General features: G+C 31.3%; 1 protein-coding gene and 1 long non-coding RNA gene across 9 annotated transcripts in view; one reads left to right on the top strand and one right to left on the bottom strand.

Moving 5' to 3' along the window:
• The window catches only part of LOC106679334 (myelin transcription factor 1), a 263237-nt gene that overhangs the window by 98382 nt on the left and 145794 nt on the right, over nucleotides 1-19061 (top strand). The window lies entirely within an intron of this gene.
• LOC136795604 (uncharacterized) overlaps nucleotides 16446-19061 on the bottom strand; it is a 9953-nt gene continuing 7337 nt past the window's right edge. The window contains exon 2 of the long non-coding RNA XR_010843229.1: nucleotides 16446-16669. This is a non-coding gene — a long non-coding RNA (uncharacterized lncRNA). The remainder of the gene's footprint in view (nucleotides 16670-19061) is intronic.

Here is a 19061-nt window from a genome sequence, read left to right as displayed (position 1 = left end):
TTATAAATAACTATTAAAAAAATTATAATAAATACTAAAATTACTGAATTAAACGTTTTTTTATGAATTACGAAATTTGCATTACGATATTTCTCAAACTTTGGTGGTAACAGCTTTTTTTTTTTACCAATTTATCCGCTCTCCTTCTCAACTTTCATAAGTACCTATTTTTTATTCTATTCATTAAAAAAGACGAGAAAAAATGTATAAATACAATATGTTTGGAGAGATAAGAACATTCATTCTTGATAGTAATTTTAACTTTTTTTGCAAACTCAGATCTAAGCTATGGATTGACCAATATAAAATTTCAACCATATGGGTTATATTTTACCTCAGTTTGAATACGAAAAAATATAATTACTTTCAAAACTAATGCTAAAATTACGAAATTAATTTATTTAAAAATAAAAAATAATATTATAAAATAAAATAAATTAAATGAAAGGGGACCTCATTAAATTTTATAGAATAGTTTAATTTCTTTCAGTAATGAGTTAGTTTAAATTCTAAAAGATATGAGTTACGTAATGTCCTTTTCATACTAGATTGAATACAAACTTTTCCATTTTGAGATTTTATACCTTATTACTGCCAATTTACCCACCGGTATCGTTATATTTAATTATCCTATTTACGTCCTAATTAAAACCTAATTCATTTGAAAGCAGAGATGCAGTAGTGTATAGGGTGGAGATTATTGTCATTAACGAATGTAGACTGAAGCATATTGCTAACCCTAAGGTGGTTCGGCCATGTTAATGTCGAGTGTACTCCAAGGGCTTGAAGGGCTCTTGTCAGGAGTGCTGTCCTTCAGTTCGAGTTTTTATTTAGCAGTTGAATTTGTTAGGCCTATTGCTGTTTACTCTTGTCTCCTGTCAATTATTTCGTTTTGTATATTCTCAAGGCTTCCTATATCATCATCTAATGAGCTTATTAATAAGTGGAGTTATTTTTATTTTAAAGAAGAAAATAATTAATATTCTAACACAAATTAGAGACTGCCAATCAGTTACCTTTTAACGTATATGTATCTACGCATTACATTTTTATTTCAATGACAATTTATTGTTAATATTTACTAAATTTTTATTCATTTTATAGAATACATGATTGTAACAGATAATAATAGATATAAATACTTGTTTATTTCTACGAATTAGTGCTTACTGTTTTCACCTCCCACTTACGAAATGTGTGATATATTACTTTTTGATTCAAATTTTGAACTTACTTTAACAATAAAATCCTTACATGGACCACTTATGCAATTAGACTTATGTTTTTGTTTTTAGATTTATGAAGATAAACATGTTCATTTTTTTGTGGTTTCCTTACAAAACACACACTATATATGATTTCCCTGAATTTGATCAAACGTGATTAAAAATTTTAATTTGACATTTGTCCTGTGTTTAACTTGTGAAAAAATTCACCACAACAATTATTTTGTTCTACACATTTCTAAACGTAAAAGGGGGATATTTTTTTCTTGTTCATTTATTGATGTCTCAACAAGCCTTAAAAAAATTTATTGTTGATATTTACTGATGAAGATACCAAAATAATCAAAAAATCGAATGGATTTAGTTGTCTACCTTATGTCGGACTTTTATTCTTGGACTTGAAAAATAATGATAATACACAATTATACTATCAATTTTTTGACTTGAAATGATTTAAGGTATTAATTAAGTAATTAAGTTATAAAATGGCAAAATGAAAACTAAAATGTAAAATAATGAAATTCTAAAACTGACATTTATCAATACTCAATATCATAAAATAGTGATACCATATTTTAAAAAAGTAAATAAATAACATATTTCAAGCTTTGTCCTTATAAATGTGAGGTAGATTATTAGGTGAAGTGATAAAGAAATAATCTATGTTTAACTGAGATTAATAATCAGGCTTCACGTATTGATGTGGGCATACCAAGACATAGGTGTGAGTTTGAAAAGATATTTGCTTTCTTTTTTTCATTCCTAATGATGGCTTAATAGGTGAATGAGAGATTAGAACATTGGTTAGAATCTTACAATGATGACCATACTTCTTATATCTTTTTTGAATTTATTGTTTCGATAACTTAAAAATGATATAACTTGTCCTAAGGCATTGGCAGATTGTTTTAATCAATTTATGAGATGACATTACATTCTAATGACCCCTGGATTAGTCAGTGCTCAGGTGGCCTCAGAGACGCCAGAAGCCCTCGAAGTCCCCCGTCCACTATTTAGCCCCGCTGAGATATTGGTCCAAGTTGAGGGAGGGGGATTCCATTACTACCATACTAAATCAAAGGGGCACAGGTAAGATTTCCCCTTCAACTTGTCCACTAATTTCTAGGTCTTCTTAGGCCCCTGTACTAGGGAAGTTGGGCTGTATATCATTTCGATGTACAATGGGCCGATCACTGGTTGTGTGTTGTAGACACACAGTCACCGATTCTGAATGGAAAAGGCCAATGAGTATCAATGGAAATAAAATAAATGTAAACAATAACAAGAGAACTAAGGGAGGGGAAGGGTTAGGCTTGTGTGAATTGGTTAAATAAATCCACTAGGTGCGGTAGAGTGTTTAATTAAAGAGCGAGTGATATATGGCAGAGAACACAAAGGCCGTGTAAAAAGCCAGAGCCACCTGTGGAGCCAACGCGGCCACTCAGCCTCGTCCAAATTCACTTATTCCGCCTCGGTCGTGGTGGGGGGAGGATGGGATTTTTACCCCATTCGTCCCTTCACTCCTGGTTAACCTTTTAATACCTTTAAACGGCCTGGGTAAATCCTCGACCTCTGTCAGCTGCCGACAGCTTCCCATCAGTCTGTTTATTTTGGGATTCTCGTGATTCTGTCAAAATTATACAACAGAGGGTGCCGGAAATCACTGATCTTGTTCAGTTTGCTTTGAGAAGTCATTATTTTTAATTGGAACTGAACTTTCCCAGAGGAGCGTTTAAAAAAATTTTTCCTATTATAATTCACGATTTTTTTTTTTAAATTTATTTACTGATATTTACAACTTTACATAAATACATTAAGTATATTTGAGGAAATCATAATGGTATGGTACAAGCATGTAGAGAAACTACCCAATGGCAGCACTCTCAAAACATTTTTACAATATAAGGTCCCGAGGCTATCTTCTTTTCAGACGCCTCGTAGGATTATCCGGAATAAAAGAGTAAGCAAGATTAGAAACTAATGGGTTTGAATGTTCAGGGAGTTTGTAATGGAAGGATTGATATCTGGTTCAGGCTAGATCGGTTATCAATGGAACATTAAGGTCTTAGTGGATGATTTTATTTGTGACAAAGTAGGGAGCAATTAGGATTTTACGAAGGATATTGGATTGTAAGGATTGGATACGAGAGGAATTCGAAGGTTTAGTGGAGCCCCAGAGCTCAACGCCGTATGTCCAGATAGGGCTTATAATTGTCATGTAAATCAGTCTATTGTAATGAATTGGAAGTTTGGACCGTTTGTCCAGTAAGCTGTTGTAATAGTCGAAATCGCCGTGCAATTTCCTGTCTTTTCAGTCTTGTGTAAGGATTCCAGGTTAGTCGTTTGTCCAGATGTAGTCCAAGGTAGCGGATCTGTTCTACAGGGGTAAGGGAAACATTATTGAAGTATACTGTAGGACAGTCAGTAGGTTTACGACGTAGGGTAAAGGTAATTAATTCACAATTTAATTGAATATTTTACTATCTCACACCTAGAATAGAATATGATTGCACTAATGTTTTGTTCTTTTAAATAATAGTAGAAACTATTTGAAATTAAATTTCAAACTTTGTCTTTATAATGTTAATAAAGTTATTTATAAAATTCTTCTTTTTTAATTTTTATTTACCACTGATGCAGCGAAAGGGATGCGCTGGGATCTTTTGAGCTCTGCTCTACCCCTCACACGTGGGGGATAGAGTGGGCTCAGGGATCCTCAGGTCGATTGTGTAAATATTGTATATAAGAGTGTAAATGTTACTAGAGATTATATTATGTTTATTATTATTTTATTTTATTTATTTTTTCATACGTATAGTTTGATTCATTTTCTTTATCCTTCTGTTTGTATATATTTTAAGATAGATTTTATCTATTTTTTGTACTTTTTTTTTTTTTTATTTCTTTCATTTATTTATTTATCTTCATTCTTATTTTAGTATGAATGTGATCATTCATCACTAATACCTATTGCCCACAATAGTGTGGCAGATTGTAATATCTCTCAATTAAATAAAGTTTTTTAATAAATAAAAAGATTTTATTTATTTATTTTTTGCTTATTTTAACGGGAGATGTGACTTTGATAGATCCTACTGATCAAACTAACAAATACAGAAATAGGTAAAATTATTATTTTTAACATTATTAAAATAAAATGATGATGTTTTAATGATAAATAATTGAGACCAGCGTGCACGGTTTTACCAGTGTTAAGTTTAGTTTATACCTGTATCTTTCATGCACAGGATGAGCACGTGACCAAATGCATCTGATTAACTGGGTCCGATAAACATCCGAAATTTATGCGAAAAACAAAACGATCAACTACTAAAAGAAATCATAATAGAAAACGCTTTTAGTTTGATGGCTGTATAAATATAACCCAAACTCAGTACACCAAGCGTTGTAGCAGAGAGTGTTAACGCTAAATATTTTCCTATCTTAAACGGTGCCGTTCGAATTTTCTGTTTGACTTTTATTTCGTAGTGGACTCTCAGACTAAACCTCAATCTTCCCAGTTTGGCTACTTTAGGATAATTCGTCTGTTCTGCCTTAAGCTAGAGAGTAGACGTTATACTTAATAAGAAAAACTTGAATACGTTGTTTCTTTAATTATCTTATACTGATTTGATTTAAATAATTTTTCGTTTGTTTTGTAGAGAATTTAATTATTTAGTAATGAACAGCTTTTTTGTTCCAGGAGATATTTAGTTTTTATTTTTTTTATAATTCCTTTATAGTTTTTATAATTTTTTTTAAACACTTATAATGGGTATTTTTCCTTTCAACGTCTTCAGCTCTTCACCTATTGTCTTAACGGACGTAAAGCTCTAAACTTTTTCAGAACCACCATTGAAAATTTCAGCGTTATAGGCATTGTGATATTAGTGATTATGGCCAAACGTTATACGGTTAAAAGTCCGTTACTGTACTTCGTAGCGTGAAGCTATATCTGTTGCTTAAACTAACAACCAGCAATATCAAATTTCATTACCAAAAAGGAAAATGAATATGAAAAACATACTGACGGTTTTCAGAAATGAGAATTGACATATGTTAAAGTCTTTTAAGTACATTGTTTATTTTTGCATATAAAAGTTTAATCCTTGACAGAATAATATTTAAAAATCTAGAAACCTCTAACATTTTTGTTATTGCTACAAGCCAAAGATGAAACCTTTCTTTATTAAATGGCTTATCTAATACAAAAAGAATTTGTCAAATGTGTTTGGTATTTCCTAAAATCAGCTCGTTCAAAAGATTCTTCTTATGGATTAGAATAGATTATTATTGAAAATTTCCAGATAGATCACCAAATCTGATGTGTTTTTCTCTACAAAAATTGTTTTGACTCGCTCACTTTTGTTTCTGGGATTGTGACCACACAAAGGTTTGTTTTCCTAGACCTGAAACAAATAAGCCATGAAAACATCTTAGGGACAGTACCTCCCAACCCCATTCTATACTTCTATTGACAGCTGGAGAAAATCAAGAACTAACTTCTCTCAGATCTAAAAGACTGCAGAAAGTTGCCGACATCTGCCTCCAATCTCGCTGAAAGCCGCTAACTCCTGGCCTTTGTCTAGTTCGGCGCCGCCTCCCAAGAACTGTTCAGTTAATAGTCTACTTCGATTAATGACGGCTCTTCTTTCATCTCCGTTCCTGGGGATGCTGTGTATTGTTCTCTTTGATGCTTTCTGGCAGCTTCTTCGTTCAGTGTAACTACTGTTGCTGTAAATTGATATTGAATTTTTATGAAGGAAAATCAGTTTATTACTGACAGCGTTAATTTTTTTCTCATATACAAAGCGTGAACGCTTATAATCAAGGAATCGTTAGGTACTCGTACCCACGCGTAGTAAACACTCACACGAGAACAATTTACCGACTATTGCGCTGAAGGCTACAATAAAGTTAAGGTTTAATTTCATTTGTAGTCGATACCCTCTTTCGTCGGGATCTTCGGTACGGCCGAATGTCGAAGGAACACGCGATATGACTATACCATACCATACCTCGTCGAAACCAGCTCTACAATTAATGTGTTCCCATCATACCTGAGGCCAGTCGTACGGCCTAGCTCCGATCAATATAGGTTTGATTACCATATTTCGAAAAACATATTTTTTAATCAATTTAACAAAAGAGTAAGGACCTTAAAAAAATAAATATTAATCGTTGTTATTTATTAATATTTTAATTGAATTATAGATTTGAATCTATATGTGCTTAGATTTCCAAACCAATGAGTGGCTTTGTTTTTCAAATATGAACTTTCCATCCTCCAACTCTTTTAATGCCGATGTGTAATGATTATTATTGTTAATATTATTGTAAAATAATTATTAATTACTCATATTAAAAATATTAGGATATGAATAGATGATTCCAATCAAGTATCACAAATTCTAGTAAATGCATAACCTGTCAATGTTTCACAGATTCAGGTATCATCAATAGGAAATACAAGTGACCTATAAAGTGCAAACCAGAGGTAACATATCTCATATGTCTAAAAAAGTGAAAACAAATAGTTTAAAAACTATTTAAGCAATACGGAATTAAAATTATTTACCAAAAATCAATGGCCCTAAACTCCTAAAAAAGAGATTTGAATTCTAATTATTCAACTACCAGCAGTAAAATTCATTCTTATTTTTAATTATGTTTTCTTTTGAATTATTAAAATATCACTTGAAGTCTTTGAAATACTTCCAGCCTTTAAAAATTATGTTAAAGTAGAGCGAGGTAAGTGTACCCAAAAATTTAATTAGTTAATCTCTTGATTGACCTCACACTTAAAGTTTTACACAAATACTTAAAAACATTTTCAAATTGCTGGCCTTCAGTCTTTCTGTATATAAAAAAAAACAATATTTTACAAATATTTCTTAAATAATTGAGGATGATGAATTTCCCATGCTGATGTTTTCAACAATAACGGAAAAAACATAGGATACTTAAGGGGTATTCATGATCTTTAGTTTAACATGTTAAAGCGTGTTAAATTGAAAAACTCATCTTAAATGGAGAAATATTTCCTTTTTTTACCAATTTAAAACGATATAACATGGTTGAGAGTCTGTTACTAGGTCTGTTAAATGGAGAATGTCGTCAAGAAACAGACCAACTGAGCCTCGTTTTATTTGTTATCGTATTAGGTTACTTACTCGTAGTTTTTTTTCCCCTTTGGTCTTGTGTTTTGGACTTTTTAAAAAATACACTCAGTAGTGCATCAAAGCTTTTATAGATCTACTTTTCACTTATTTTAGGCATGTTGTAATTAATTACTGTAATCAAAATTTAGAAGTAAACAATAACAAGAAGTTAAGGAAGGAAAGATTACTAAACAAGTTGTTCAGAAAATCCGCTAGGAGCTCTTGTGTATTTATCATTTAACATGACTTTAAATATGGCTGCTCACACTTCTATGCATATAACATTTAACATGGTAAAACATTTTACATTTAACACAATACCCCTTCAGAAGACGATGAACAGCTCGGTGTGACGTAGCGTATGCTAAATGACCGGTGAAATATGTACCAGGGCAGTCGTTTAAAACTAAATACATCAGAGTATTTGCAAATATCTAATGTTCATATAATCCTTTAAATAATAGTATATAAACTTAATATACCTAAATTACCGTCCGGCGAATGAGGGTTAAAAATCACCTACTGTATAGTTAGGACACAATTATCTCAGTTTATCCTTCTCCGATTTATTATAATATTTTTAATTCTAATATTTTGTGAGAAATAGTTCTGTTTTTGGTCTCTAGAGACTTTTAAATTCAATATTAAACGGTTACTTTGAAGTTCAAACTTATAAAATAGTGAAGTTGTTAGGGAAATTCTTGAAAAATTAGCTAACCTGCATGCGAATCTAGCCAGCACTTCTTCACACCGGACGCTCATAATTTTTTTTTATTAAAAATTAAAATCTGAACCGCTACAATCAGTGAAGACTTCAGTACCTTCAAAGGAAGTCCTGTTTTATGAAGAACGGTTTTACAAGACCAGGAGGTGATATGTTCAAGATCACGCTCAACTGCAAAATTTTTCCCTAATCAAGGTTACCTACTATATAGAGACAGTGTGTGCCCCAGGAAGGCTTTCCACAGGGTTGACTCACGGCTACCGTAACAGAATAAATAATTATCTGCCACAGCCGGATTAACAGAGTTCATTCCTTGGAATTGGTAGCATAGTAACTTTTTGTTTATACCTTTTTTAAATAATAGTTGTAGTTTTTAATTTTATAAAAATATAAAATATTAACAAAGATTAATAACTTTATGAAAGTTATTAAAGGGAGATTTATATAATTTTTGTCATTCATGCAATTGTCCTAAGCTGGCGGAAGGAGGGACGGAAGAGGTAAGAGAAGCAGGTAGTGAGTTATTATAAAAAGATGTGGGACTGGAGGGAGAGCTACGTGCTCTGGAACCACATGACGGTGACCCGATGCCATCAACTGTTCCAGCCTGCGGTCACAGCTGTCGCTTCTCACTCCGGTCCAGTTCTCCAGTTGTCTTCATCCATCCTCCAGGGGGAGGGCATCCTTCAATTAACATTACATCGCTCCGTGTCAGGCCCCTTTTAGCATCGTTAGTCTATATCCTGTCGTAGTGTGCTAACTATTTCTGACGTGGAATACGTTTACGTTTTAGGCCAGCATTAAATTCTCCTCTATTAAGGTTTCCTTTGTAACGTCACTGAGGCGGACGGTTTTGTAATTGTATATTGGAACAATGCATATATAAAGTAAAATTCATTATTCAACGCTTGTTAGAATTCGTTTAAATGATGTAATATGCCTTATGAAGTATTTCTATAGTCTATTTGGTATCTTATGAGTCTCATATAATTTTCTATGCAAGATAGTGTTCCTGAAGCACCAGTCGAATACAAGATCGTTTTTGAATATTTATTTACCAACAAAACTATTATTGCATTTATACATATTATATCTTTATCGAAGAAACTTTTATAATAAATTTAATCAAATGCGCGTATATATTTTACTTGTATATTGTCAGTTTTGACAAAAAACTTTTTAAAACCTTCGCATGTTAAATGAAAAAAATATTCATAATGGAAAACATTGGTATTCTTTTTATTATATTAATATTGTACAATTGTATAAATATCTTTAATTATTACATAATCAACAATTCTTTGATCAAGCTTTATTTTTTTAAAATATTTTTTCTCAGACAAATGGTGTATATTAATTTTTAATATTTATTGTCATTGGGCAGATTGCAATATTATCTGTTGTTTAAAAAAATGCATTTAATTAAGTTTAAATATTGTATTACTATTAAATTTTACTCTTGACTCCGGTAGGTGCATCAGGTTTACATGCCATTCAGCGAAATAAATCAAGTTATGCATTACAGGCTGAATGTTATATATTGTTATAGCGATGGTGTCCTGGAGACTGGAATAATCAATCACATTTGAAGTTGTAAATATTTTGTGTTTTCATATGGCTCAAAACTGAATGAATTGCTTTAGTGTTGGATTTGTTTTATTCCAAAATGGAAAATTCAGAATAAATAATTATTTATCTGAACATGTTATACTCGTAAAATTATTATTTTCAATCCACTTTTACCCAATTTTCTCCCATTATCTATTTATGTACGACGAGCCATAGAACCAGAAGCTGAATGGTCCCTCCTTGACCTGAGAACCGGGGACGTCTGGAAAACGGCCGGAGTTTGCAGACGGGCGATGAAGCGTTGAGCCGCCGGACTGGTGGAAAGCCTTTGTCTTAGACAATGTGTCGCTGGAGGGGCTGGAAAAACACCCCTAGAAGGGCCTTTGTCCAGTACGCCCTGTTTAGAACAATAAGGTTCCGCCGCCTTCACAATTAGCCCTCCATCTGCTTCCAAATATCATCTTTTTATCTCACTTCTCTTCTCTTTTTTGTTTTCGTTTGTTTTTTTATATCTTCTGTCCCTTCATTTTCGGTGCTTATTTAGTTGAAAATAAACAGCATTGGAATGTGGCAGTATCTATCGTCTAACCATAGTGAACATAGATATCATCGTTCAAATAATAAAAGGTACTGACCGTTTTAAATTACATAAAAAAAAAAAAAGTTTCTTATTCAAAATGGCTAATTCGTGAATAGAGTGGAAATATTCAGTTTTGGTTTTGGTAGAAACGTTTTCACAATACCCACGTCTGATGTAATTATAATAGCCCTGTAATTGCCACAGTATGTGTTTCATACAGAGGAGGGAGTCTCTGTATGAGGTACATACTGCAACAATAATTAAATTATTGAGTTAAGAAAAAATAAATTCACCTTTAATTTATTCATGCTTACGTACAATATTCAGAGTGGCAAAGCAGTAACTCAAGAGATCCTCAATCCACTGGTATTGAAAATCAACGTAGACTGAGTTAGGAGGCCGGAGTTACAGGCATCACGGTTCTTTTTATTTGAAAGTAATGCCATACTTACATAAACAGATTTCATACATACTTTATTATATGAAAATTAAGTAGGAAATGGTTTTAGAACTATATGATATACCATTCAATAAACAAATTGAGAACTAAAATGGCTTTGATGTAAATAATACAAAAACTAACGCATCATACTTGTATTCTAATCCTATCACAACATATCGATATTATTCGACTTTCTCTTTTTTAATAAACATTTGGTAGACTATTCCACCTACGGATTTCTGGTATACAGGATCTTGTTACCCTTCGAAGACCGCTAGCTCTATAGGGAGGATCGATTCCCTCCTTGGAAGCTAATTGTCTTAGGGGGCCCCTTGCGGCTCCCCCCACCCATCTCCTCAAATAAAATATTCAGAACTGATACGGGGATTAGCAGGGGACCTGATTAGTTCAGGGTTGGATCGTCGGAGAAAAAAAAAAAATCGAGGAGGAAAAAACTCTGGGACACCTGCGTCTCTTGTCAACCTTTGAGGATAGATTGTCGTTTGCTGTTGGTTTTACATCTCTTTCTGCTAAGTGTTAATCGATCCTTCTTAGCTCTGGAGGAGGAAGTTTTTTTCCATTAATGTTGCTTGATTTAAGAAAAAAAAATATTATCTTTGAAATTGAATTCCTTGTAATTGATCGAGATTGAACAAAAAAGACGTTTTCTCTCATACAAAAAATCTAAATCTCTACTCGTTTGAGATTATTTAAAGAAAGATATATTAGTTTAATTATGTAGTGCAACGAATTAGAAAATTAGAGAGACGAAATTAAATTAAAAGTATTATAATGTGTTATATAATATAATAATATTATTATGTGGGTTCTGGAGCCCTCCTGGGGTCCATACAGCCTCTTAAATTGGGACCCTTAATTGAGTAAAAATCTGAGGGTCGAGCGTGATTCTAATCAAATCACCTCTTTGCACAACCGTTGGTTTAGTAACAGTACTTCTTTACAAAGTACTGAACCCCTGATCCTCCATGGGTTGTAGCGGTACAGATTTTAATTTAATTTTTTTTTTATAGTTATTTTGAAACGCTTTAAAAAATTGGCAGCAAATTAACAAGTATAAAAATCTCAATTTATATAAACAGATTTCATAAATACTATAATTTTATGAATCAACTCATAAACGAGCTCATTCTCGTTGAAACTTTTTAAAGTATCTTGTATCATTGTATTAAATCTAATTAAATATTTGATGGAATTATTACGACTAACTGTTTTTATTTTTTGGAAGACTATATACTTTAAAAATACATGCCCCCTCTAAACTGTATCTCTTAGTCAGTTAACTTATGTTTATTGCAAATTAAAACTGTAGAAATTACAATCCAATGTCAAGCGCCGTTGAACCCCTTCTGGGACCACAACCCCTTCTGCAATTACACCAAGGGCAGTCATAAGAAACGTCAACCATTGAGAAAGGATTATCGATTAGAAGGCTTTGCACAACCCTCAGCTTTTTACTTGTATAACTTCTATAAGTTCTTCAGAAATTTATTTAAAAACATAAAATGATGTAGGTGTCTTTCTTGAATACAAAATAAAATAATACAGCTCTTGTCTCTAGTCTGCCTACATGTATATTTCCTTATATTGTTATTATTAATATTTTATTATTTCTAAATGCTTTATAGATTCAATAGTTGTTTTGAAATGATTTTTATTCTTAAAGTTCTGTTAATTATAAAATGTTTGTATCTTGTTTTCTCATTTAGCCCTGACGAAGCCCTGCAAAACAATAAATAGTTTTCTTTTACTATTTGGATACCTTTATTGACCGCCACCCGGGCTATCTACTTGGAATATTTTTACATGCATGTATTCAGTCTTTCCTGAAACTCACCGTTAGCAAAATAAGCGTTCTTCTAGGTTAGGGATTTATGGTATCAAGAAGATCATATTGGTCGATGATATTGGCTTAGGTATAGATGATCCAGTCTTCTTCCTATTCTGTCTTATCCTATTGTCCTAATTCCTGAGCCAAGCATCTTTTTGATCTTTGATGTGATGAAGGTTAGTTGATTTTGCTTTCAACCTCCTTTATTCTCCTGAATGGACTTGTATACTGCTTCCTCACCAATGGTGGTAGTGTGGTAGCATTCAAGCAGATAGTGAATCGATTTTGCACTCTTAATAGAAAATTTTTATTTCAATAAATTTGTTCTCATTATGTCTCTCTATGGTTACTTCTTCGTCAACGCATGCGCGTTTTCTTCTTATACTCGTCCCTATATTCAGAAAACAGTTCGCCCTTTTTGACCCAAAGTAGGAGGAATGTTGGAAAAATCTATATTGGAAAATAAAAATTTTCTGTTGAAATGGACTACTAATATTTTTAAAAAAAATCATACTCTACTTTCACTTACGTATGCTCAAATCTTATTTTCCTCGACACACTTATTTTTAAAAAATGTCTCCACATGTGGTTTTTTTTTTTTTTTTTAACAGCAAATTATCGACTTTGATATAAGTGATCCTATACCCAATACAAATATCCGGTACTTCCATATTTCACTTTAGTCCCTGCAACGCTCTTGTACTTCAGCAAGGAGTGAATTGAATTACTGGTTGAAAAAGAGGAGAGGAAATGCAGTTAAGATATACGACTTGAAGAGTGGTACATTGAGCGAGGTAGACATGCAGGCAACAGGTAGACAACAGGTCTTGTATTTTTTAAGCGGCACATACAGAGAGAGCTACCTACTAATAACACCAACAACCCCTCATATTTACATACGGCCCCCATCTCTCGCTAAAACACACAAATCAGTTTTTATTTTTCCCTTATGAAAACCTCTTTACCGCTTTTTATTTCCTAAATCGTTTCGAGAAAATTATTTTACCTGCACCCTCACTCTTAAGACTGCTTCTAATTTGTTTTCGTTTTAAGATTTTTTTCGATATTTCTGCCGTGGGTCATTTCATCAGAGAATTCTTCGGTATCAGTTATTAAATATTGTATTACAATAAATATAAATTTAATTGTAATAAAAAAAAGTCAAAATGTCCATTTTATAATATATAAATTTAGAAGAGAACAAAATATAGTTGCATCACAAGAAATCGGTCTCAGCAGTTTTTAAATTACTTGAACAATAATTATAAAATAACTAAATTTTTATATTATATAATAATTAATTATAAATTATAATTTTTCATAATACATGTATTGAACAGTGAAAAAATAAATAAGAAAGAAATAAAAATCCAGATTTTCAAAAATGTACTACGTCTTCTCTTTCTAATTTACAGTAATACGATTTATATAAATATTATTTTAAATTTATTTGCATATTGGAAAGACTCAAATTGAAAGCTTATATTCTCCGAACTTAAATTTTTACCATAAGATAAGCAATATATGTATAATCTTTGTTGAAAATTTATCTTTCTAATATTTGTTTATATTGTTTATTTGAGAGTTTTGAAATTCGATTTATTCTATAAATAATTATTCCAATTTTTACCTCATTTATTAATTTAAACATGATCTATTTTTTCCACATTTAATTTTGATCGGGTCCTGTAATATTATACAATTAAAATTCATGTGCTATGTACATTTAAACGATATTTTATCTTACTATACTATAATATATGATTTATGAGTATTTTTTGTTTATTAGTCTCATAACAAAATTTATTTATAATAGTGTATCTGTCATTGTCTATATAAATGGTCCTTAAGCCTATTGCATGCCGGTCCAAATTATTTTAGCATTATTGTATTATTTCATTGAATTAGCATTTTGCCAGTAGCAAGTTTAGCAATTTTTTTCAAGGTTTTTTTTTTTACTTTTTAGTACAGATTGGTTTCTGAATTTTTTGCTAACAACACCTGTCGTCATGAGAACAACGTCAAAATGAGTTCCACTTCAACAACGGAAAAAACTATAAAACCAGATAGTAATATTTAATGATGATAATTTTATTCTACAATTTTGCTATATGACTATTATATTTCACATTAGATTTTATAAAATTAACGGAGTTTTAAAGCCTTAAAGCAGTTTTGTTTTTAAAATCAGAAAAAAACAAATAATTTACTAATAAATGAATTCTCTTAAAAAAAGAAAATAAATGTTTATAAACCGAAAATAAATAAATTAGAATATAAATAATCATGATATATTCACATATACACCCCTCACATTCATATATGTACACTCATAAACAATAGGTAGTAAATTTCGGAATAATTAGGCAATTTATTTATTTACTAATTAAAGTAACTATAACTGAATAACTTGTATACACAATAACTATAGTTGTGTATTAGCTTGTATTATTCATGGTTTTATAAGTTTAAAAAAAAAACTAGAAATAAATATTGTTATTATATTATTTATACTCGACCATTATATTATTTGTTGTATTTCATTATAATTTTTTCTTTACTTAACTATCAACGGAATATGTAGTAGAGAAAAAAATTATAATTTCAATGCGTTTCTGTGAACAATCTTAAAAACGAAAATTCTTACAAAACTGAAATTATATATTTGAGACGGGTATATCCCTTGTTTAAGACAGGAACATTTTTGCTAAAATCGACCGACTGAAAGTACCACTTTATCGATTCGGTTTTTCTTATTTTTCAGTTTTCTCCATAAACTACTCTAACGACACTTATTATTTTTTTTAATTTCTTACAATAATATTTTAAAGTTCCTTAAATAGTACACTTGGTAAATTAATGAGTAATTAAGTGGTATTAATTAAATGCCGAATTTTTACAGAAGTATTTCTCAGAACTACCTTTAATTTTGTTTATTTCAGATATTTAACCACTTTAGATGTTTAACAATTATATAGAATGTAACCATATAGATTATGAATGAATTTGATAATTAACTAAAGGAGAGAACAAAGAAATAAGCTACATAGAAATTGGAAAATCGGAGACAGCCGAGGTAATCCGATCGCTCCCGAACGCAATTATTCGTCACGGCTTTTTATGTTTTGTTAAACTGTAGCATTCTTGGCAGGAACTAAGAACGATTTATTTCTAAGAACGATCTATTTCTAATATTCTGGATTATTAAATATCTATTATAATTGAGTATTAAAATAATTTAATTTATTATAATACTATTTTAAAATACCTTAATAATTTAAAAGACAAATATTAGAAAACATTTTTATGACATAATATGCAATTAATGATATAAGTATTAATTGAGAGGTATATAGTTGTTGTTTTTTTTAAAATATTTCGATTAATAAATGTATTAAAATTAGTAATACCACTAGAGTGTGAGCATGTGAACCTTTCCATGTTTAAGAGTGAATATACATCCAAACACCCGGATGCTAAGAGGATTGAAATGGTAATTTCCTAAAATCTTCCAGAATCGTTCCCTCGGGTGCAGTTTTTGTTTTCTTGGACCGGTCCATTAGATATGAGGAGGGGTAGAGTACGACGTAAGAAAGCTGCGTGCCAATTAGAGAACACCCCCCTGAACACACGTGCTCTGGGGAAACGTCACATTTTATTAGAGTAATTATTGCCCCGGGCTCCTCCCATTTACCTCCGCTTAATTGTCAAAGTAACCTCAACAAGCTACCGCAACCCCCTCCCAAACTATGCCTCTCCAGCTGCGGCACTCGGCAAACATAGCCTCGATCCTTACCCTCTTCTTCTATTCAATAATATATATCTCGTTCTTGTTCCGAATATTATATAAATCATTATTACATTATTGGTCCTGGAATGCTCTCATTCTCTTAATTCAGTAAAAAATGAGTTTTATTTTTCTTCAAGAAAAACATCTACAGAACAGTACTATGAATCAAACAATTCGTTATGAAATAATTTTTACTATGCTATTTTATTTACAAATTATTATTTTATTTAAAATTTATTTTCATTGATTGTATACAAATTTTGTTTTTAACTTAGCACAATCTCCTGCTCTGGGTATGCTTTATCCATAACTTCCAATTATGAGATGCCTGAAAAAAAAAATTTTTTTTATTAGATAAAAACCATATGATGAAACTCACAACACAAAATTAGGTAATGTTTAAATATTTTTAATTTTAAAACTAAATATAATTATAAAGACTTATGTTGTTTAAATAAATAATTTAAATTTATCCATTTTAGTCTCAATACATTTTATTTTTCTTATAAGTCCGACGTTTCGGCCAATCCGGCCATCCTCAGGAACAATCTACCACAAAATAGCTTTTATACATGTATGATCCTCAACAATTCAAAATACTTAACAATATTATTTATAATTTGTCTTACTTTAATACAATTTTGGAACTAAATGATTTAAAACTCAACCTTATGCAAGCTATTCTGCCTAGGTCAAAACAGCAATTTCTATCAAACATTAAAACATTTTTAAATAAATATTTTTAGGTAAATATTTTTTGTTTGTTAATAAGTATATCCTACATTATGTCTAATTACCTAATTAGTCAATTTTCACATAAAAAACAAGAATTAAAATTCATTTATCACAGTCACTATTTGTTAAAACTTTATCACAACAATGCTTGTAACCTTCCTCCACTCAGTTCCAGCATCAAAATTATTGATTATAACAACATTTTAGTTAATTTTCCTCTTTATATCATTAGTAAAATTCCCATCAAGGCTAATTATAATTATCCACGTTTAATTTATTCCATATTTTTCATAAATTAATTTTACTTAATATCTCTCCTTAGTGTTGGTTCAAATTTCTTGTATCTGTTTTGAAATTCACTGTATAATTAATATTTTTAGATATGTAAAGAAATACAAGTATTTTGAATGTATTATTTTCTTTATGCAAAATCATTGTATTTTCAAAACAAATTGATGGTTTTCAGCTGCACTAGTGCCGTTTTATTTGGATCCCTCTCCTTGTTTTTCTGATCATTATTGTATTGATAAATTCTGTCACCCAATAATTGCTTTGTTTCATCTATATATATAGCTGGACAATTTAGACAGGGAATTTTATATATTAATCCCGATTGATTCCTTATATCAATTTTGTCCTTTAATATACTATAATAGTTGAGGATCATACATGTATAAAAGCTGTTTTGTGGTAGATTGTTCCTGAGGATGGCCGGATTGGCCGAAACGTCGGATTTGTATGAAAAATAAATTGTGTTGAGACTAAAATGGATATATTTAAACCAGTCTCAAGAAAGTGTTTAAGATTATAAATACTAATATTATATATGTATTATACATTATAGCAAGCATGATATTTAGTGAATGAAGCTTTCAGATTGGCAGATGTACTGAGCATGAATCACGACTCGCTGTAAACAGGACTTAAGTCCGTGCGTGAGTCCGGATTTACTACCCGAGTCTTTCATTACTCACGTCCGTTCCCTTCCGACCACAACTGGCTTACTGCACCTTTATTGGCCGCTTTATTGCACCAAACCAAGACAGCCGAGTTTTCTCATTGTTAAATACTTCTTAAGAAATGTGAATGATCTACTCTAAGTAAACGTATATTCCATAATTCCTTCATAGTCCTCTCTACCACCGAGAATGCCATTAGTTACGAATTTCAACGACAGGGTTCTGTAAGTTTGACTTTTTTGCTTAATGTGAAGAGATATAGAGACTAAGGCATATGTACAATACATCTATTTGCAAATTGATATTTAAAACTAGTCCCAACTCTATTTGCTTATCTTCCCACAGAATGAGGATGCTCTTATCTCTCACATAAAGAGGTGGTATATACCTCCTTGAAAGGAAAGATGAGGTATGGGTTTAGAACTACAGGAGGTGGTAGTTGTTAAAGAAAAATTTCCATGGCTTTGGATTAAATTGGTCCAAGGTTATGACAGTTTCCCATATTGTTTATTATAGGGTACGTCGGGCGAACAAAACTTAGTTTAAAATAACAACAATTAATACAAAACTAACCTGCAACATGTGGAGCTATAAAGACACAAAGATATCTTGAAAAGATCCTAAGGGTAAAATAGGACCAATCGTAGGAACTATTCCAGAGAGTATATTCCCAAATTTACATTTTATTATTTTTTGGCTGATCTACATGACTGTAATAAGGCCAATTTGGACATGGCGTTGAGTTGGGGCTCCATTAAACCTTCGAATTCCTCTCGTATTCAATCCTTACAATCCAAAATCCTTCGTAAAATCCTCAATGCTTCTTACTTTGTCACAAATAAAATCATACATAAAGACCTTAATGTTCCCTATGTAACCGATCTAGCCCGCACCAGATATCAAACTCTCTAACCACTCAAACCCTTTAGTTTCTAATCTTGCATCCTCTTCCATTCCTGACAATCCTCAGAGGCGCCTGAAAAGAAGATGGCCACGAGACCAGCTAATGTAAAATGTCATTAGAGT

The sequence above is a fragment of the Halyomorpha halys genome, unplaced genomic scaffold (genome assembly GCF_000696795.3).
Source record: "Halyomorpha halys isolate HHAL.00 unplaced genomic scaffold, Hhal_1.1 Scaffold194.1, whole genome shotgun sequence".
Lineage (NCBI taxonomy): Eukaryota > Metazoa > Arthropoda > Insecta > Hemiptera > Pentatomidae > Halyomorpha > Halyomorpha halys.
This window is presented reverse-complemented; position numbering and strand designations above follow the sequence as displayed.